At 39.2% G+C, this 21,078-nt stretch overlaps 1 pseudogene; it reads left to right on the forward strand.

Annotated features, from left to right (window-relative positions):
* The window catches only part of LOC139826553 (uncharacterized), an 81,113-nt pseudogene extending 68,922 nt beyond the window's left edge, over nucleotides 1–12,191 (forward strand).
* The last annotated feature ends 8,887 nt before the right edge of the window (nucleotides 12,192–21,078 follow it).

The raw sequence follows: 21,078 nt of genomic DNA on the forward strand, positions 1-21,078 counted from the left end.
AGCCTGCAATATTATGATTAGATACATTTCTCTTTTGACAGTGGAAGATTGTCTATCTTTCTCATATTATCACCTGAGGTATATGTTTTGTATAATGTCTTCATATCACACAGAGGATGTCTTTCCAGTTGCAGTGTGGGTAGGTGACAACGAGGGAAGGCGGAGGTTTGTGAAAATGAGTATTTATCTAGGGAACTTACACATTAATCAATACGATACTCAGATTTCTTCTGCTACAGTAATTATAGTGGCTATTGATGATGGAAAACAAATAGCTTGGTTTTGTACCAAATTAATATTTTCTAAATTTAAGTGATTTTGAGCTCATAAAACATATTAATTGTGCAAATTATGGAAAACTACTTGTATTTTCCATTTGCAGCTTCATTCTTTTCCATAGGCTTAGATGTTACACTAAAAACATCAGTAGACGTCCTGGAGGCAGGATGTGAAACTCATTTCAATTTCAAACTACATTAGTTCTGAGTGAAATCAAATTTATTCTCACATTTATTAAGATAAGCAGGTCCTTGTGAAAAATTGCAGATTTTCAGTGGTTCCATTCCATTCTGACAAACTCATAAATCAGTTGCTGTCTTTCAGTCATTACAGATTTCTGCATTTATGTGAGTAAATGTGACAGTTGAATACTGCTGAAACCAATACAGCAATATCTCATGAGAAGTACAACTTGGACTCAAAGATGCACTGTTTCATTTGTTGAGACTTTTGGTCTTTAGGTTTGTTTTGCTTTATTTTAAGCATGATTCAGACTATAGGAAACAAGAGGAAAAACCAAGCCTGAAAATTGTTTTGCACTCTCTTTCCCTCCCTAACAGCACAGTCAATGATAAACACATTATCATCATGTGAACACTTTCAGTGAACACTTAGCACAGAGACTAAAACATAACTTTGTTTAAGGTATTATTTGTAATAGATAGAGGAAGGAGAATAAATATTATTAACTTCAAATATTTAGATAAAAATCCAATCCCCAGCATCTGTAGGACTCACCATATTTGTAACACATGGAATTTCCTTTTCTTGTAGTGAGGACCACATGGTAAATAATTTTATATTCACTAATGGCATGCCCTAAGTGATTTATTGGAGCATATACAGCCTTCAATGCTCACAGTTTCTGTGGGCTAATTGAAAATATTTGATTTTATAGAAAATGCCTTGCTGCTTGTTTTGTTGGATTATAAATTGTGAGAATGCTTTCAATAAATTATACATGCCCACAGCAAGGAAAAAAGTGCAGAAAAAACGCTAATAAGGGTGCAATCAAACTAATAAGGACAACATTTAATGTCTATAATTTTGCATTGACAGAATTTTTCAGAAAGTGAATTTTGAGAAAGACAAAACAGTGAGCTTATTTGAATGTCTCCAAATTTATGACAGTATCTAAACACACCTTTCAAGGCTGCTGAATAGTACTAATTTGTGTCTATTATTTCTTACTGCCACTCATGGAGCTTTGTAATTGAAATGGTGAATAATAGCTACCCTCCTTAATTCTAATGATGCCCTTTATCATCTTCTTCTTAATGCAGTGTCTGAACTTCAGAAAGGTTGTTTTCTGCCAACTGTCTGTCCTTTGCATGGTGTAGCAGTGGAAACTTTTTTTTTTTTCCAATCCATTTTGTGAAATAAAATTAAGGTTGCTAAATGTTTGGCTCCTGTTTCTTGTTTATTAGGTTAAAAAAAAAAAAAGAAGAAGAAAATATATCAAATAAAACTAGTACGTTTGTCCAAATATTCCACTGATAACAGAACAAACCAAGGCCTTGTTATTAAATTTAGAGGGAGAAGAATCCAGTTAGGCACCTTCTATTTGAATAAAAAAACAATTTCATACAGAAGGTGACCTGTTAACAAAGATACAAAAATTAGTTCATAATTGTAAGTTGGTGTTGACTTCACAATGTTCAACATTGCAGCTTTCATTCAAATCAACAATTTACATCCAATCCCAGTTTAAAATGTGTCTTTTTCTCTGCAGAAAAAGCCCAATAAGCTTTATGGAGATTTATCCTAGTATGGCATCACATCGGCAATCTCTGTTCTGCACTGGTATTTGCATTACTGTGTCTGCATTGAAGCAGTAAGTACCTTGAATTAGGCAAAAGCTTTAATAGGAAAGCCAACAGAAGAGATTTTTTTCTCTTTCAGTAAAACTTTGGTGCTGCAGGGGTACATAACTGTGGAATGTTTTTCTGTCCTCTCTGTTCTGTCCACATTACGATTGCTTTCAGTCCATTTGGACTTTAGTGTAATGCATACTAGCTACTAGACTGTCCCATAAGTATAGCTACTTCAGGAATAACTAATGGCTTGTTCCTATCATAGAACTAACTGCGCTCTACTTTTCATGCATCAGTTTCGAGAATGTGAAGAAAACTTACTTCTTCTCTCCAAGACACAAATTTAAATGTCCCGTCCCACTCAGTGGGGTGAGGGCAGAGTTAACTTTTAAATACTCTGCGTGGTAATCAGAAGTAACAACAATTACTTGAGAGGTTAAATTAAATAATGAATTTACTAAAAATTCAGTGGAATTAACAGTGAAAAGTGGCTTGGCAAAAGCTTGTTAACTATATCATAAAACCTAACAAGTCTTTAACAACAGAGCTCACAACAATGTCACCCTTATGTGCCCAGAATAAAGTTAGAAAGAGAGAAAGAGAGAGAAGAGAGAGATAGATTAAGGTATCAGAAGAAAGGTAAGATTTCATCACTTCAAGGGTCTGTTGATCCAGTGATAATCTCTGTAGCTTGCTTGGTGGTGGGTGCGATGAAGCTTCACTCACTAGTGTCCCAAGTGAGAAGTCTTTCATACTTTAGTTTATTTGTATATGAGATAGGAGAAGGTGGCTCATCTCTTCCCTCTACTTGTTCCTTATGCTATTTAAGAAGACTGTTCCAGAAATAGGTTGGTAGTCCCAGAAGTGCCCAGAAGTGAGTTGACTGGTCCTCTAGGGGCAGCTGGTGATTCATTATTTCCACTAGATTGTCTGTGATCTCTGAATGACCCTGTCTTTATTTGAGCCCAATTAATGAGGCCTCAAGGAAGAGATACCATTAATGAAGCCTTCATTTTTGTCTTTAGCTCGAAGAGTGATGCCTTTGTTTTGCAAATAATAGGTAGGCCTCAAGGAAGACATAAGTCCTGTCTCCAGAGCACTCATCTCTTCCTCTCTGCCAGTAGCTGCAAAAAACAGATGTTTAAGGCAAAACAAGGTGCATGCCATGTCCATCACACACCATCTCCAGGTAAAACAAGAACTCAACCAGTTTCTCACCTCTCATTTCATTGGAATGTTCTATTGTAAGCACCTAAAAAAAAATATATATTTTTTTTTCTCTCTGATGCTTGGTGGGAAGATAAGGAAGACTTTGAGGGGATGCCAGGGAACAGCCTCCTTGAAAATGATAGCTGACTATTTGGAGGAATACAGAAGAAAACACATATCACCTGGACAAGAACTGTGTGATATTAAGTGTCTAGAATAAGAACAAAAAGCTCATAAAAACACATTGCTCAATTCCTTCCACAATTCAAACATACTACTTATAGATTTAGTTCTGCTCTTGACACAGAGCTAAATGAGAAGACAGTGTGGGAACTCTTGGTTGAGCAGTCAGGCCTTAAATCATGTCCTAAGTGTGTCTTCTTGGAGTGCTCACCCTGCAGATTGCTCAGGCAACCTTCATATCTTTAACAAGTGGATCTGAATAACTTCAAATGCCAAAACATTTGGTGTGTGCAACAAGAAATGTCCACTACAGCTTAAGAAAGTTCAGCATGAACACTGTCCTGGCTGCTCTCCTCAATCTCCTTTGGGCAGCCAAGTTAAGAGACAGCTGTGAGCACTGCCTCATTCCCCAGCTTTGTCAATTGGGAGGGACAGAGGGGATCGAGTAGTTACAGCCACCATGATCTCTGTCACTCTGATTACAGTCTTTCCCAGATTTTGCATGGGCTGCCAGCCCAGTGGCTAGTTGTGAACTGTCTACATTTGCAGCTGACGTCTAACTAAGCTTCTCTACAGAAGGATTATGCATGAGTCTCATGGGACAGGGATATAAAAGGGAGAGGAGGACTGTCATGACCACTCATCTGTAAGTGAGTCTTGCAATTACTTTTATTAATATATATGTTAGTTGCCGTATTCCAAAAGTCTGCATGCTAATCTAAATCTCAGCCGCCACTTCTTCCAGACCATACATTGCTATGTAAAATTTACCCATGCCCAAACACTGAACTATACACCTGTAAAAAGCAAGACCCATGCCATTTGACAGCTCTCCTTCCAGACTTCAGTTTTGACTGTCTTTTCATAGATGGTCTTGCTTTTGACAGAATGATATGGTGTGAAGAAGATGAAACAGCAAGCATGAAGTAAGCATTGGCTAATGATAAAAAGGAAAATTCATAAGCCTTGAAAAGCATCTCTTTAATGTCCAGAATAATCTTATAAGGTCTCACTAAAATATTAAAAATTTGAGTCCAAATCTCCATAGCAACTTGTGCAATATGATTAAACAACAGATGAAGAATGTTCCAGCGTGAGAAGAAGATGTTGGTCGTGCTTCCTGTATACTTTACACTCTGCTCATGTTCAAACAGCTATGTAAGCAGCAGGGAGTGAGTTCTCCATTATTTTAAACATGTTTGTCTTTGATAATATCAGCTATGAAATTAGACAGCTGAGTTCAGTAAAAAGTTCAATAAGCAGATTCCAGAGTGTATTAACTATCCATACTAATAACAATACTGTGTAAGAAAAGTTAATTCAATGGCAAATACTTCTACCAGAAGAAAAATTTTCTCCTATGAAACCAAATACCTTGATTTCACCTGGAGACTCTTTTCCTTTGAAAATGTTATGATCTGTAGATATTATTGACTGAATAGATGGCAACTGAGAAACTTTTGGAGCCTTTTTCCTAATCCGTGCTTCAGTTTGCATTATTAATGATGAAACACTATTATTTAATTTTAAGCCCTTACTTTTGCAGAATGGTATCAAAACTGTGTGTACCATACAGTTTCAGTACCTCATAGCTTGTTTTGAAAAGCTTTCCAAACAGAGATGAAGGAACTAAATAAACAAAAGTTCTCATTTGCTAGTACATTTTTATGAGACTTAGAATGTCTGAAACTGCAAAATCATATGAAGTTCCACCCTGCTTCAGTTACCTGAGATATTTGTGTCTGTTTGCCTGACAAATCCTTAAGGGTTAATACTTTTATGATGTTGCTTGTACTTTCTGAAAGAGTTTTGAGCTGTAATGGAAATGTGAAATCTTTGAAGACACAACCTTTGCAAGGCTGAATAATGCAGTTCTTATTTTTTAAGTACTGGATTTCAGACTGAAATCTACAGTTCTGCCTTAGGCTTCCTACGCAAGAAAAAAAGCCTTCCCAGAATGGGATGCACAATGATCATGCACATTTAGCAGGCCAGTGTCTCAAATGGTATTAAGAGATTCTACAAATATGCCAAAACCCCTTCCAATCTCCAGCAATCAGATGTCTTTGTCTGGGCTGTATAGAAATGTGCCTTCCTGTCTCCTGAGGAAAGATGCCTACGTCTCTATTTTAAAGATAAGAAAGTAAGTAATGAGCAAAAATAATGCCCTGCTTTCAAAGCAACAGTGTATACAGTAGCCTATTTGCAATAGAAGAAACAGAAAGTAAGGTATTTAATCCAAGGAAGTCATTCAGATCCATCTTCCAAGAGACTGTGTATCAGGCCTGATTCTCCACTCTTCAAGTTGGAGGGTCCTGGATGGGTAATCAGAATATGATGCATCTATATCCACTAGATAAGTTTGTTTGTTGTTTATTTTGAAGAGTTATGGTTTAAGTGTACTCCCATATCAAAATTACACCAGTCTCTGAGCCACTTTAACTTACAATGTGTGCTGATCTAAGGACTTAGTTCTATGCATATCACTCTGATCTTTGAGATAGATGTAACTCCAAGAACTAGTGAATGTTGCAGACGGAAATTAGTATTGGTAAACTGATTTTGTTCGAGATAGTACAACCAAACTCCAGAAGTACACCAGAACTCCACAACTTACCTGACTTCTTATGCCTGCCCCAAACAATGCCACAGATACCAAACTGAGTCTCAGTGTGATGAGAATAGTTCCTACACTTGTCCTCACCACTGCTTAACAGAAATGCTAGACATGTTTTGTTGTGCTCCTTTATGATATATAAAACAATGAAATTATGTTTATGAAAAATGACTCTTTGTCACTTTACCTTTAAATTCAGATCTTGTGTATTTTAAATAAAAAAGCTTGCAGTCAAGGTGTGTCAAGGAGTAAAAAGCTAAATAGCCATAAGGGAAATTGAGTTCTGTTCACACTTCTGCCAATTATTTATGAACTCAGTAGTCTTCTTAATTTAACTACAGGGAAATACATTTTTCTTTGCAAAGGAGAAGGTGTGAATCCAAAAACATGTTTTGATATCTTATTCCAAACTTTAACCTGAAAAACACCAAACCTTACTCAGCTATACCTGGGTCTTCTCACTCTCTGCTGAAGGACTAGCTGCAAAATTGCAGTCAGGATCTCACTGATCACATTAATCTTTCATTCCTTTGTGCTGGTGCCCAGTCTCTGCAGCATCAGTAAGGTATGTTTTTCCTTAAAGTTGCTAGCAGCCTTTCAGATATCACACTTTACTGAGAAACAGAGGTTTAAAACCTTACTGCTGGAACAATGACTCAAAGCTAAGTTTTTGACTGTCTCTTTTCTTCACGACATTGTATGAAAGATAGGTAGTGTCAGCAGCTCTCTATCAACTTTACTTGGTCTTTTGAAACAGAAATGTTTTCTGGCTTCTAAGAGTATGTCTGTACTTTAGATCTAGCATGGTTACAGGTGACTGAAGCTCATAATAGGTGGGATTTCAAAGGTCTTTTAGGTTACGTATTTGTGGTACTGTTCTAAAACATTAAACTCCTGTATTCGAATTCCATTCAGGGAAGCAAGTGATTAAAAGTTTGGCACAGCCGCACCTAATTTATGGATGGTTAAATCCTTTCTTCCGTTTAGTGGTAATCCTTCCATAACTTCAGTAGGGGTTGACAAAATCACTACTCTGCCTATTTCACCTGTTTAGCAAATATTTCAAAATTATTCTTTGAGAAAAATCAACCAAGAAAGAAAAGAAGTATGAAGAAATCCAATAGTAGGCCAAATATTCGGGTTTTTTTAGGACTAAAGAAAGAAGCATAATCTTGCAAACTACTGTTCAGGTCCACTTTAAACTCAATATATAACTTAAAAATAACTCAACTGAGGGTTAGAAAAGGACCTAACCAGCACAGGTGGACACTATTTTTCTGAATGAAGACTTAACTCAGTGTCTTCTTCATCGCGAACGATATGGCTATTACTTTTAAACAACTCAATTGTAAGCTTTCAACATGCACCAATTTACTTTGAGAATTTGGTCTATAGTCACAAAACAGTTAATACAAAATACATTAGATGAACATTCTGATTTCAAATAAGATTAAGACATTGAAGATGTGCAAAAGCTGGATTAAAAGCCAGGAAAAAAGGAAGTTCCCTTTCCAAAGGGAATATTTTAGTAGAATTTCCACCTTTTATCATTTTTAATATACTACCCTGTGTCCGATATATTTAAACAAAAAATTCATATACTGCTGCAGCAGGGGTTTTCATGTTTGGGGTAATGTTAAATTCTCTCACAAATCATTATTAATTTAAAATTATTCTGATTAGTTTCAGATGGCTGGAAAAGGTTGCAGGTGGAATAAATCTAGATGTCTTCTTTGCATTTTCAGCCCAGCAATGCTCTCATTATTGAAGCATCGTGCATAGCTTGTGTTGGCAGACTTTGCTTTAAAATAGAAGTCTAGGCTACATGTGAAGAAGGATAAATAGCTACCTTCTCATTACATGAAAGTTTCATGGTACTTGCAATGCAGGATCAGGAGGCAGTCAAAGAATAATGTCCAAGCACAAAAACTGCATCTGTAATACATTATCAGGGCACCTGGAATGCTTGTGTCATTATCATCCTTGGTTCTTTTTGACAAACTATCAAAATATACTAAGACTTATAAAGCCACAATTAATATTTGAGAACTGAAAGTATTTCTGTGTGTTATGTTTAAGGACCTTTATGTTGTTATAAGTGTTACAATTGTCAGACTAATGAATCTTGTATTTTGCTTGCTGGATCAGAATTGCTGCAAGCATTGAAAGTGCCTGTTAATTATAAATGATATTTCTTCGTTCTTTACAAATATTACCCAAATCTCCAGTAGTTTTACAACACTTTATAGGCTCATAACATGTCTTGGAGAGATTGTAAAAGATGATACACTGTAAAGAATGACACAACTTTTAGAGCAAGTCCACACAAGAACTACAGTGAAGATTGTCTTCCTGTCTTTCCTCTCAGTTGGGAGAATGTATAGATATAAGTTATTGTGCTTAAAATAATTTATTATTTGTTCATTTAAAAAAATGGCAACATAGGTTCACTAGTTTTATAACTAGGTGTCCACCCGAGGAAAATATATAACAAGCAGAAGAGATTTTTTTTCTTTTTTACTGTTTTTAAACACAGGTGTGGCAGCTACTGAATGTTCAGGGGTCTGGTCACATAGTTTTGGGTTAAAACTGGGGAGTCTGCTGAGAGTAATGTCCAGTCTCTGGCTGTTAACTGGACTTATGTATAGAGAAGGTAGTCATTCTATTGCTCTGCACAGTCTAAACTGATGTGTTTCTGTATATGTTCAGGGAGCAACTCCTTAAAAGACACAGAGCTCCACTGAGTCAACAGATTCAGGAAGCAGCTGAGCAGGGTGTTTCAGGCTCCTAACTTCGAAAGTTTGATGGCCCTCTTAGGTAGAGAAATGCTTTCTAATGTCCAGTCTAAACCTACTCTGGCACAGCTTTGAGCTACTCCCAGGCATGCTGTCACTGGATACAAGGAAGAAGAGATCAGCATCCCCTCTCCACTTCCCCTCTTCAGGAAGCTGTAGAGAGCAATGAGGTCAGCCCTCATCCTCCTTTTCTCCAAAATAAATACCCTGTTCTTTTTTAAAACAAGATCCGTTCTCTTTTAGTGAATTTTCCTTTCGACTGTGTTCTTCTAAATGGTGACACTAGACAAACCCAAAGTCCTTAGCTGCTCCTCATAGGACATTCCTTCCAGCCCTTATATACAACAATAACACAGGGATAAATAGCAAATAAACTGATGGCTCTGGTATTCATGTCCTCAGAATGCAGTGATGTAGAGACATTAAAGGCACATAGAAGTCAAAGTGATATACAGAAATAATCACATAATATCAGATAATTCCAATTTCCAACTCATAGCCCATTAGATATCACAAAGATTTTTTGCAGTTTGGACACTTAAGTAGCTAGTTATAACATCTAAAATTATCTTGGATGATGTATCTCTGTTTTCAGACTGGGGATATATCACCACAATTCCAGATATTAAGTTAGTATTGTAAATAGTTCCTGACACTGAATAATAATTAGACAAATCAGAGAGAATGAGCTCCTGAGCTTCTGCATCTTAGAACTATTTTCTCTTCTGTTAACAGATACACAAAACTATGGATTGACTGAAAAGTAGTGAATGGGTTAAAAGAAATAATCCCAACCAAAGAAATCACAGTCACAAGAACTGCTAGGATAAATTGTAGGACAAATTTTTTTCCTTTGTGATGATTTTACTTCCAGTGTTTTCATCTAGCTTTTTATAAAAATTAATGTAAGCACTGTCACTTTTTTTGTCAGAAATTGGTGCAGTAGGGCAAGAGACAGTGGTACTTAACTCACGGTGTGAGTGTGGAAGGCTGAGATATTGTGAATTATTGTCTCAAAGCTTGCTTGCTGAAATAATATGCTCAAGGCCTGCCTGTTCTGAAGAAAGAAGACAGAGAAATGCTTGCTCACAATGCTTGCTTGATTGGACCTGCTGTAAGTGCTTAAATACAGTGAGTTAGAGCAGAAAATGCATGATCACTGTGAATTGCTAAAATTCAGGCTTGAAGCCTGTGTAAGCTCAAGCAAAGCTCTAGTGATATCAGCCACCAACATCTGGGACCAGGCCTGCAGTCTGCTCAGTCAACACCCACCTCCAACTGCCATAAAATGCCCAGGTTACGACTTGTAAGTGTGGCCACACACCACCAGCACCAAAACCTGTCACCTGGGATCAGGGAATATGAGACTAGAGCGCTGCCAGCACTACTGGGACCTGGACTCTGATACTGGCATGACCAGAGACCTGCAAACTGCCAGTGCTACTGGGGCCTGAAACCTGAGAGCTGCCTGATGGAAGATGGGGTTTGAATCCCTTCCTGATCTCTTGCTTATCTTCTTACATACCTGCTTAACTTTCGTCCTAATTTCTTCCCTTCCCCCCAGCTCCCCTTTTTCTGTCTACTCTAGCCTTAGGCATACAAATAAAATAGATTGCTTAGCAGCATCTGACCTTTTTTGTGTCTTAATTTCACTCTTGGGATCATTTTGGAACCTTCCCAAGACTGAAACTGGACCGGGACTCCACTTTTTTTTCTTGATGCATCTTTCCATTTATGTAACCTGTAGATAGCTTGTATGTGTGTACCTTTCAAAAACTTAGGGGTAAAATTTTGCAGAATTAATACTTACATGTCGTCTCCCTGAAGACAATTGCCCCCCGTATGCTTACCTGTTGTTTGCTCAAACATGTGAGACTCTCGGTGGAAGTTAGGTGTAATATTTTGTAATAGTACTTGTGTTGCCTTCCTGGGATGATTACCCTGCAAATTGAGTATGGACAACAATAAGCATACTTGCCATATGTTTTGAAAAAACATAATGCCTGTCCTTCAGTATCGGGTGCAGACTGGGCACAGAAAGATTGGTGAATTTGCAAAGTCTCATGGATCAAATCTGTGCTTTACAAAATGATGCAAGATTTTGGTCCAGGAAAAAATTGTGCTGTATTGGGTGCTAGCCTAGCTGCTGCTGTGGAGGCTCAAGAGAGGAATCCCATATTATACAGTCTTTCTGAGAGCAAATTTGAAGTTTAAAAGAACAGCTGGAGAATGAAAAGAACCAAATGACTCATTTGAAATTCATTTTAAGGATGAAGCTCCTCACCGGTGGGGACAGTTCTCCACTCCCTGAGAGGAGAAACTGAATATCCTAGTAATGAATTGGAAGAAGCAAAATTAAGGTTGGACAAACTGGATGTCCCTGCCTGTTCTCCATGACCTTTAATCAAAACTGAATTTCAATATGAGAATAGTGAACATGAATCTCCCCAGGTTACTGGCAAACAGGTTCCATACTTGGCTACAGAACTAGAGTTGAAAAAGAACTTTAGCCACACTCTAAAAGAAACTGAGACAGAATACATTTGGACAGTTTCACTGTCTGGAGGACATCAAATATTATTGAATGAAAAGGAGGCCAAAGGTTATTGGGGACCAGGAGTGTTTTTAACCACTGGTGACCACCACTCACCCTGGTATTTAACACAAAGAGTCACTTATTGGGCAGGCGTTCTAAATCCTTTGGAAAGAGGAGATCCTCTCGCTATTGTGCGGATAGTCGACCAATTGGTAGAAAATACACAAAAAGCGGCATGCCTGCAAAAGATGTATGACCAGCAACTTAAACAAGAGTCCCAGTGATGATACTGGTTGACCCAGAATGAATGACTCCCCTCATATGAGGCCTCTCAGACTCCTGAAAATCTACTGGTATTCAGCTACAGAGGCAAATACATGCAATACCTCAAAGTGAAAGAAATGTTGTTGCAGTAGGAGTAGTATTCCCTGGTCATAGGACCTAAAACTTAAAAATATGGACCTGGGGAGAGGTTGCCCAGGCACTCTTCAAAGACAGATGGAAATACAGTCCAGTTAATGTTCCACCTAAAAAAACTGATCTGAAAGGTCTGAGACATACCGAGACTTACCCCAAACAGTAACAGTAACAGTAAGAGCATGTCTCTAACCAGACCTCCCAGTGGAAGAGATATACTGAACAAATGTAATAACTTGTGGACCATAGGATGGTGAAAAGGCATTCCTGGAGATCTCATGAATGGGCCATCAACTGATAAACTCAATAATTTTACGATGGTCCAAAAAGTCAGTCACTAAAATAGAAGCATCTGAAAGCTTAATTCCTAGTGTACCTTTGTCCCCTGCTTACCTGATTGATTTAATCACCTCACAGAAACCCCAGGGAAACTAGGATCTCCGCCCCTTTGTACTGAGTCGAGGTGGGTGGAGGGTGGATGTATATTAGACAGCTCACTGAAAATTACCAAGGTGATTTACTTATTACTTGCTTTGTGGGACCTAAGTCGATACCATTAACATCCCTGATAGACACTGGAGCTCAAATTTTGGCTGTTAAGATGGAAGATGCAGTACAAAGTGGCATCTCTCTGTCAAAACAACAGTGGTTTGTTGCACACACTTTTGGTAATGTACACCCAAAGAAACTGGCTAGTTGGTCTGTGCTTACCTGGAAATGATACATCTACCCCAGCGATTATGGTGGCAGGACCCCTCCCAGTTAGTTTTTTAGGGCTTGATGTTGCTAAGGGTAGAGCATGGACTGACTGATAAGGAGGGGAGGAATTGGTCGTTTGGTGTGACAGCTCTAGATATATGTCTGCTACACCCCATGCCTTTCCTCCCCACCTTGCAGCTAACAAATGTTAAACCTTACCCACTGCCCTTAGGGGCAAGGAAAGAGAGAACTCCAGTATTAGAAGAATTAAAAGAACAGGGGATTATAGTATCAACCCACTCCCATGACAGCTCTCTGGTGTGGCCTGTTTGTAAGCTGAACCAGAAATGGGGGCTACCTGTAGATTACTGGAGACTTAATGCTAACTCAGGCCCTTTAATAGCCACGGTACCAAATATTGCTGAGCTTATAGCATCCACCTAGGAACAGGATTGCCCGATGATGGCAACCGCTGATGTGAAAGACATGTTTTTTTATGGTCCCCTTACAACCTCAGGATGAAGAATACTTTCCATTTACTTGGGAGGGACAATCGTTCACCTTTATCCAAGTTCCTCAAGGATATAAGCATTCTCCTCCTTTAACCCACCATGCCTTAGCAGGAGAATTAGAATTAATTGCTCTGGAAGAAGGCGTGAGAATCTATCAATATATTGATGATGTGCTAATATGGGGAAGTCAGGGACATAAAGTGCATGTGATGAAGGATAAAATTATTTCACCCTTAGAAAAATTTTGTGTATCTGCTGGAAAGGAGGAAAGACATGCATTCCTCAATGCGGCGATTAGGAACGACGCATACCAGAATGCAGACAGAAATTCACGCAGAGGCAGAGATCTTGTTCAGGAAGGAGTGCAGAGCCTGGCCAAGCAGAGAGCTGACCTAGGCCTAGGTTGCTTTCTTATTCACCACTGACAATTTATAGGATTTACAGGTACAGGCCTGGACTAAGATGTTTACAAAAATGTGCTTTTCCACCAATTGTTATTAAGAACACACTAAACTCATGTGATGCTTGTCTCACTTGTTTTTCCACTCATTCACAGACCAGGCCCAAGGACATTCACGCATCCCATGCACTTGGGGGTGGTTATCCGGCCCAAGATACCATTCTCACGAGTCTGGGCTATAACTTTTTACAATTATGAGAAATGTACTTCAAAGTAATCTGTCCAAGGCCCTTAATATGTTATTATATTAATATTATGTCTTTGTCCAAATGGTCATGTTAGTATTGATCTTCCTTTATCATCCAGATGGCTGGAACCACACATCTTGCTTTCCCACATTTTACTTTCCAACATTTCCCCCTTTTTTGTTTTAAACATCAGGTTCTCAATGAGCGCAGTAAGGATCCTGGCTTTGCTCTTCTTTGCATTCTGTATCATTCTCGAGATGATTCGAAGGACTACAAGAAAAAACATCACACAAGCATATCCAATTCCCACAAAAACCCATATATGCAGATTGAGAGCTGAAAATGAAGTTTTAGGGTCTAATCACTTTATGCTATTAGATAATGTTAGCCTTTTTGTCTTACAGTCCTAATTTTTACAAACTATGTAATTATTTTGCAGGGTACTGGCTAAATCCTAAATCAGGCCTTGCACATTAGTTAAGACTGTTCTTTTACTTCATATCACTCATAACACTATAATTCAATTTCAATGGCATTACACATATTTAGCACTCTGATAACAGAAAACACAGGTTCAGATATCAGCTAAGGATATTATTTAAATACAGTATCATAAAAATAATGAGGATCCACAACGTGCATGTAGTCACTCACAAGAAACAAAACTAGAGGCCTTTTACTTCAGGGTACTCACAATAAATAGTCACTCACTCAAATAAAGAAGTGAGCTGTCAATAATCCCAGGAAGTTTCCTTAGACGCTGTTCCTGTCTAAGGAAAGGACTTGAGTTTACAGACCCGCAGCTCCGAGAAGACCACTCACAAGGGTGTCTTCTTCGGGAACCTCGTTTCACTGTTTGACCAGATGTGGCTGTGGGCATTACAACATAGTCCAGAAGCTTCTCAGCTAGTCTGGGCACCTCCTTTGTTAAGGACCCTGTGAATTGACCAAGGATCCCATCCCTCCTGACCCATCAGTTGGTAGAGGTGAAGTTTATTGACAACACCTTGGTACCATTCTAGGTGTATACATGTGGGGACAGGCACAGTGGGGCACGTGTAACTGCCTCACAATCCAGCCTGTGACCACGGTCATCTGACAAACTACTTTGGAGTGGTGGTGCAGTCAACTCTTGCCTCCAAAGTCAAAAGGGGGCATTCTGTTGGTGAGTTTTAATGCCCACTGTGGATCATCATACCTTATGTGTCATTTTCTTGTTGCAAATCAACTTACAATAGAACAGAATAATACAAATTACAATGAATACAGTTATTGCCAAATATTGGAGAAAGCTGGTTAGCCATACTAATAAGGAAAACAAATGCATTGAAAGTTTTTTCCCCAGTTAGTCCCCAGTCCAAATAATGTAAATCTGTATCATTCTGATATGCTAGTGCCTCTTCCTTTGGTCTCTTCTGTTTCTTTGTTGCCCTCTGCTGCAGGGACAGATGCTGTATCTCTGGCATTAGGTCCTGCATCATGTTTGTCCAACTCGTAGAAAGGTTTAACACATTTTGCAGAAAGCCACTTTGGTCCTGTTGGAAGAAGAACACAAGCATACCCACTCCTCCAGATAATCAACTCTACAGGCCCTTGCCACTGACTGCTGTGCAGTGGATCCTGGGATAAAACCTTTGGTCTCTGAGAAAATGAATCTGGAACACGGAAGTGTTTTTCTGCTGGTGCGATAGAAGAGGGAGGCACAGTACAATTCAAAAAATTTAAAGCATATATTGCATTGTCTAATTGTTCCTGAGGCATCATATTCCCCCTTTTTTGTTTTAATAACATCTGTTTCAGCATGGAGTGCACCTGTTCAATAATAGCCTCTCCAGTGGGAGAATGTGGAATACCTGTGACATGTGAAACACCCCATTGCTGTAAAAAATATTGCGTGGATCTAGAAGTATATCCAGGACCGTTGTCAGTTTTAATCTGTTGTGGCACTCCCAGCATAGCAAAACAACGGGTCCAGTGACGCTGAACATCTCTGCTTGTAGGCGCTGATGCACAAAGCGTACCTGAAAAGGTATCTACAGAAAAATGTACATATTTCAAACAGCCAAAAGATGAAATGTGCAACATCAGACTGCCAAATGTCATTAGCTGAGAGCCCACGAGGTTTAACTCCAAGGGAGGGTGAGCTTGTAATCAGACCTTGACATTCTGGGCAAGAGCGCACTATGTCTCTCACTTGCTCGAGAGTGAGACCAAACATCTTTTTTAAGGCAGCAGCATTCTGATGAAAGAAAGCATGTGAAGCCCTGGCAGACTGGAAACGGACCGTAGATACAGTATAAGAATCCGCAACTGCATTGCCTTCAGTTATGGGACCTGGTAAAGTTGCATCAGAGCGTATGTGAGTAACAAACAGTGGGTGTTTGCGAAGCTGTAATGCAGTTCGCAATGATGCAAACATATCAAAAAGTTGCTGTTGTGAGATTTCTTTAAGAAAAGTGGAGGGGATGCACTGTAGGACCTTGACTACATACTCAGAATCACAAATCAAATTTAGAGGTTCCTCCCTAAAAAGCTCTAAGGCATGCAAAACTGCACCAAGTTCCACTAATTGGTTTGAACCTTCAACAATTTTAACAGAATGATGCCAATCGTTATCTTTACGCCAGACCACTACAGCTTTATGAGACTTCCCTGAACCATCAACAAAAACTGTGCGAGCATTTGGGATAGGACCGAATACAAGTATGGTCTGTGGTCTGATATCAAAGACATGTAGATTTTGAAGCAATTTACATTTAGGCATGCCAAAAGCTATGCTGTTAAGAAAATCAGCTAGTGCAATTTGCAAGGACAGAGGTTGTGAATAAAAAAAGTCAAAATCTGCTTTCACAAAAGGTACACATATGACAGATGGATCACGGCCTACTGAAGCCTGAATCCGTTCTCTGCCTTTCTTGATCAGAGTAACAATCAATTTCAGGGACCCAGTAATACCTTTCTCATCATACCGTCCCACAATAGCCACAGGTTGTTTCTATGTTGTAGCTATAAATAGACAAATCTGTAAGTCCAATCAAATGCAGTTAGCTTGTAAGGTTGTCATAAATTTATTCATCAAAGTTTCTAACTCTATTTTGGCTGTCATATTTATTGGATATTGTCTTCCCTTACCAGACTGAAGTCCTGTTTCAGTTCTATGTGTTTACTTTACCAATACTTTGGTTGCCCATACTAGTGGAAATACAGCATCCAAAATTTCCCTGGAGATTTCTCATTTGCAGCAAGCAGATCTGCACCATCCAAGCAGCTTCTTGTGGGACATGCAACTAAACAGAATCCTCAGAAAACATTATTTGAGATTACAATTTACTTAACAAATCTTGACCCAAGAGAGGTATAGGGCTTTCTGGCAAATAGAAGAATTCAGCTGTTAAGACTTTGTTCCCAATTTAGCATTCCATCGGTTTCAAAAAATGATCTTTCTTTCCCACAATCTCAAAATCTATGATGGTGAATTCACTAAGAAGTCTTTTACAACTAGTTACCACAGAATAAGTCTGTTAACAACTTTTTGGTTTAATTTCCCATTTCATTCCAGCCATAATACACTCCATGTGCAATTCTAATTAGCTGAGCAATAGTTACATTCCTCAACCCCATGTACCTTTTGCAATGTCTTACAGATGTCAATGAACAGCGTATTAATTATCAGTCGATTACTTTAATTTTTCTAGATCCAAATCGACACCTTGAGATACCCTTTCCACCTTAGATCAGATAAAAATGCCTGAAATGAAAAAGGAAAAAGAAGAAAACACATTCCCCATTTTTCTGTCATTGCAAGGCCTTCATATGATCTACTATGAAAAGGAGAATGCTCCATGAAGAAGCAGTACAACTGTTAGCATTTGAAGCTGCTAACCATCAAGCCCTGGGCCCAATTCATCCTTCTGACCCAGTGCAAGTTGAATGAGGATTTTCCCCATTAGGCTTATCAAGACACTTTTGGCAAAAAGGCCCTGAAGGATCTACTGGTCCTATTGGTTTTTACTCCCGCAGCTTTAAAGAAATGGTATTCTGCCTGGGAAAAAGATTTGTTTGTGGTTATCTTAGCTCTGTGAGAGGCCAAGCATACTATACATAAACAACCGATAGTGCTCAGAAGCCCTTTTAAGATAATAAAACCCGTGTTATCAGGGACACCACTCCTTGATGCGGTGGCGCAAAGAGAAAATTGTATGCTCAGACAGTATTGTATGCAGTGAGAAAATTGTATGCTCAGATAGAACATTACTGTAGTACCTTTGACCTTCCAGAGGGTGCAGCTAAATTTTTAACTATTCAAGAAGAGACTACCTCAATACCTGATAATTGCAGCCTCTCCTCTGTGGTGCAATTCGTGCCCGCCCCACCCCCCATTCTCCGAGAAACGGCAAAATGTTTGGTTTACTGATGCCTCTGCTAAATGAGAAGGCAAAACATGGAAGCTGTTGCCCTACAAGTAAAAACTGAACAATAAAACAACATATAAATAAAGACTGAACATTAAAAAATTACCGAGGGTGGGGGGCGAGTGCTCAAGATGGAGAATTGGTAGCTGCACGGAGTACTCTTCAACATGAGGCACAATCTCTTTCTCCTGTCTATGTCTACACTGACTCTTTTGCTGTATTCAAAGGATGCACTAAATGGCTCCTGTTTTGGAAACTGAATGGGTGGGAACTCAATTGAGTACCTGTATGGCAAAAGGAAAAATGGCAAGACATACTAGCACTCACTAAACAATGGAACTTTGCAGTCGCATGGGTAGCTTCCCACCAAACTAATGAAACTCCTGCTAATCAGTGGAACAGTAAAATCGGTGAACTAGCTCGCTTTGCCACCTTGCACAGCGAACCAATAGCAGAAGACTAGGAATGACTTCTGGAATGCCTGCACCTCAAAACAGAACATACTGGAGCCAAGGATCTCTACAGAGAATCCCATGCTAGAGGCTGGCCGGTAATCCAAGAAAACGGCCAAACCTGTATCTCAGCCTGTAACCAGTGTCACTGCTGTTTAGACAGACACTCTCTAAAGGAAACTCCCTTGCACCTAAGACAGGGAGAAGGATTTTGGGAAGCCTGACAGAGAGATTATATTTGTCGTTTTCTGAAGTCTGATGGAAAACATGATGCATCAGATTAGTTCAAACAATGGCATTTCCTTGAGCAACTGGAGAAAACAATCACTTCAGATTGCTGGTTTGGCACTTTTTCGCTGCCTCAACCTATCTATTCAGATAATGGCTCTCATTTTACCTCCAGAGAAGTCCAAAATTGGGCAAGCAAAGAGGGAATTGTGTGGGTTTTCCACACTCCCTATCATCCCCAAGCTAATGGGATAGTAGAGAGAAGTAATGGCCTGCTCTAACACTTCCCAAATACACAGGAAACTGGGTGGGCAAACCACCTGCTAGAAGCTGTAGCTCAAAAGAAGTGAGTGTAAACCACGAGAAGCTGTAGCTGGTATTGTAAGAATAGATGCCCCAAAATTACGGCACTCTGCCTGGAGCCACTGACCATAATCCCAGTTCTTTCTGGTCCTGATCACTCCAGGAATCCCTCCTACTACCCCAGATATAACCCGTGTTAGTAGAACACCCCACAGTGGGAGAGGTACCACTAGTACTTAAAGAGCCATTACACAAATACACATGGAAGGTAAAAGCTGGTATTTGAAAAGAACACAAAATTAACACAAAATGGATTCTCCTGTCTTTTTAATAATTCAAGCCCAGTTCTCCTAAGATGAAGTATACTCTCTTTTGACAGACGAAATCTGTGAGATTAAATAAAAACCACCACTGCAAAGGTTAATGTTAATCTCAAATAAGCTTTGCTGGTAATTGTCAGGATGTCTAGCAAACTATTACAGATACTGCTTTGGTTAGCTACTTTCTGTGTCCTTAGCATCTCAGCAAACCTGCAGTTTCATGCCTTGAAGCATGAATGGGAAAATTAATTTATAACTTTGGGTCACCAGGTGGCTCATACGAATAACCTCACCAACTGCTGGGTATGCAGAGGATCACTGGGCCTGGAAAGCTGGCCATGGACCTCTGTCCCCATCATTCCCAAATTGCTTGTGAGCAATTATAGTATAATTGGCAATAATACGTTTTGGGAAGGAAGTGCACCATCACCCTGGCTAATACACTATCCAGCTCAAGGTCAATATTGTCTAAATTGAACCCAAAAGGATGGTGTTTCTATGGGAATCAGTAAATGGAATCAGATTTATATGCATGACGATCATTGTATTATTCACAGCTGTGTGTCAATTGACTGTTCTAATGTAAACTTGCAGTCAGTGAAAACTCCCAAGGGGAAAAAACAGTATTGTAAGCTATATGACAGCAACAACAATTCCATATTACCCCATATATGAAACGGTCTTGGGTAAATGCAGCCAGACACCAGAGACCACTTGCCACTTACTGGTCTTCAATCAACAAAACAGCAAATTGTGGGGGGATTAGTATTAAATGTAAATGGATGGAAGAAGACTGGTACCTAGTCTTGCAAAGCCACAGATCTCAGCCACAATCAGATCATTCTACAGTCTAGTCTCTCAGGAGGACCTGACTCAGTTTACCTTCAGAACCCACAGATCGCCACAGGTCTGTTTGAGAATGGTGCTTGAGCCTTAAAAGGTTATTATTGGATTTATGGTCAGTATGCATACAAACTACTGCCAGCAAATTGGACTGGTGTATGCTAGGTCAGAGTAACCCGTCCCTTCTTCTTTCTACTCCCCAGAACTGATGATAGAGACCTAGGTGTCCCATTGTACAATGATCTCACAGAGGGCAGAAGATCCATTAACACCACTTTAATGAATGGCACTGGCCAAAAGTGGTGGAAAGATGACTGGACCCCTCAATGGATCGTTCAGTATTATGGGCCTGCCACCTGGAACCCCCATTAATAGTTCAGTGGTGCTCAAGAACCTATTTATAACCTAAATTGCATTATTTGGTTACAAGCCATTTTAGGAATAATTACTAATGAAACTGGTCACGCTGTGAACCTGCTGGCGGACCAGGCCACACAAATGCTAACAGCAATTCTGCAGCACCACATGGTTCTTGACTACCTGTTAGGAGAAGAAAGAGGTGTTTGTAGTAAATTATTCAAGTTGTTTAAAAATTTATGACAACGGTAAAGTTGCTAAACAAATAACCGCTGGAATAAGGAAATTAGCCCATGTCCCCATCCAGACCTGGAGAATTCAAGAATTTGATCCTTTTTCATTGTTTCCACATACCCCATGGGTTTGTTTTATGTATCACATGGCTTAGCAATGTTAATCTTTTTACCATGCATTATTCTGTGTTTAATACAACTAATCCAACTCATTGTAGTTA

The sequence above is a fragment of the Patagioenas fasciata genome, chromosome Z (assembly GCF_037038585.1).
Source record: "Patagioenas fasciata isolate bPatFas1 chromosome Z, bPatFas1.hap1, whole genome shotgun sequence".
Classification (NCBI taxonomy): domain Eukaryota; kingdom Metazoa; phylum Chordata; class Aves; order Columbiformes; family Columbidae; genus Patagioenas; species Patagioenas fasciata.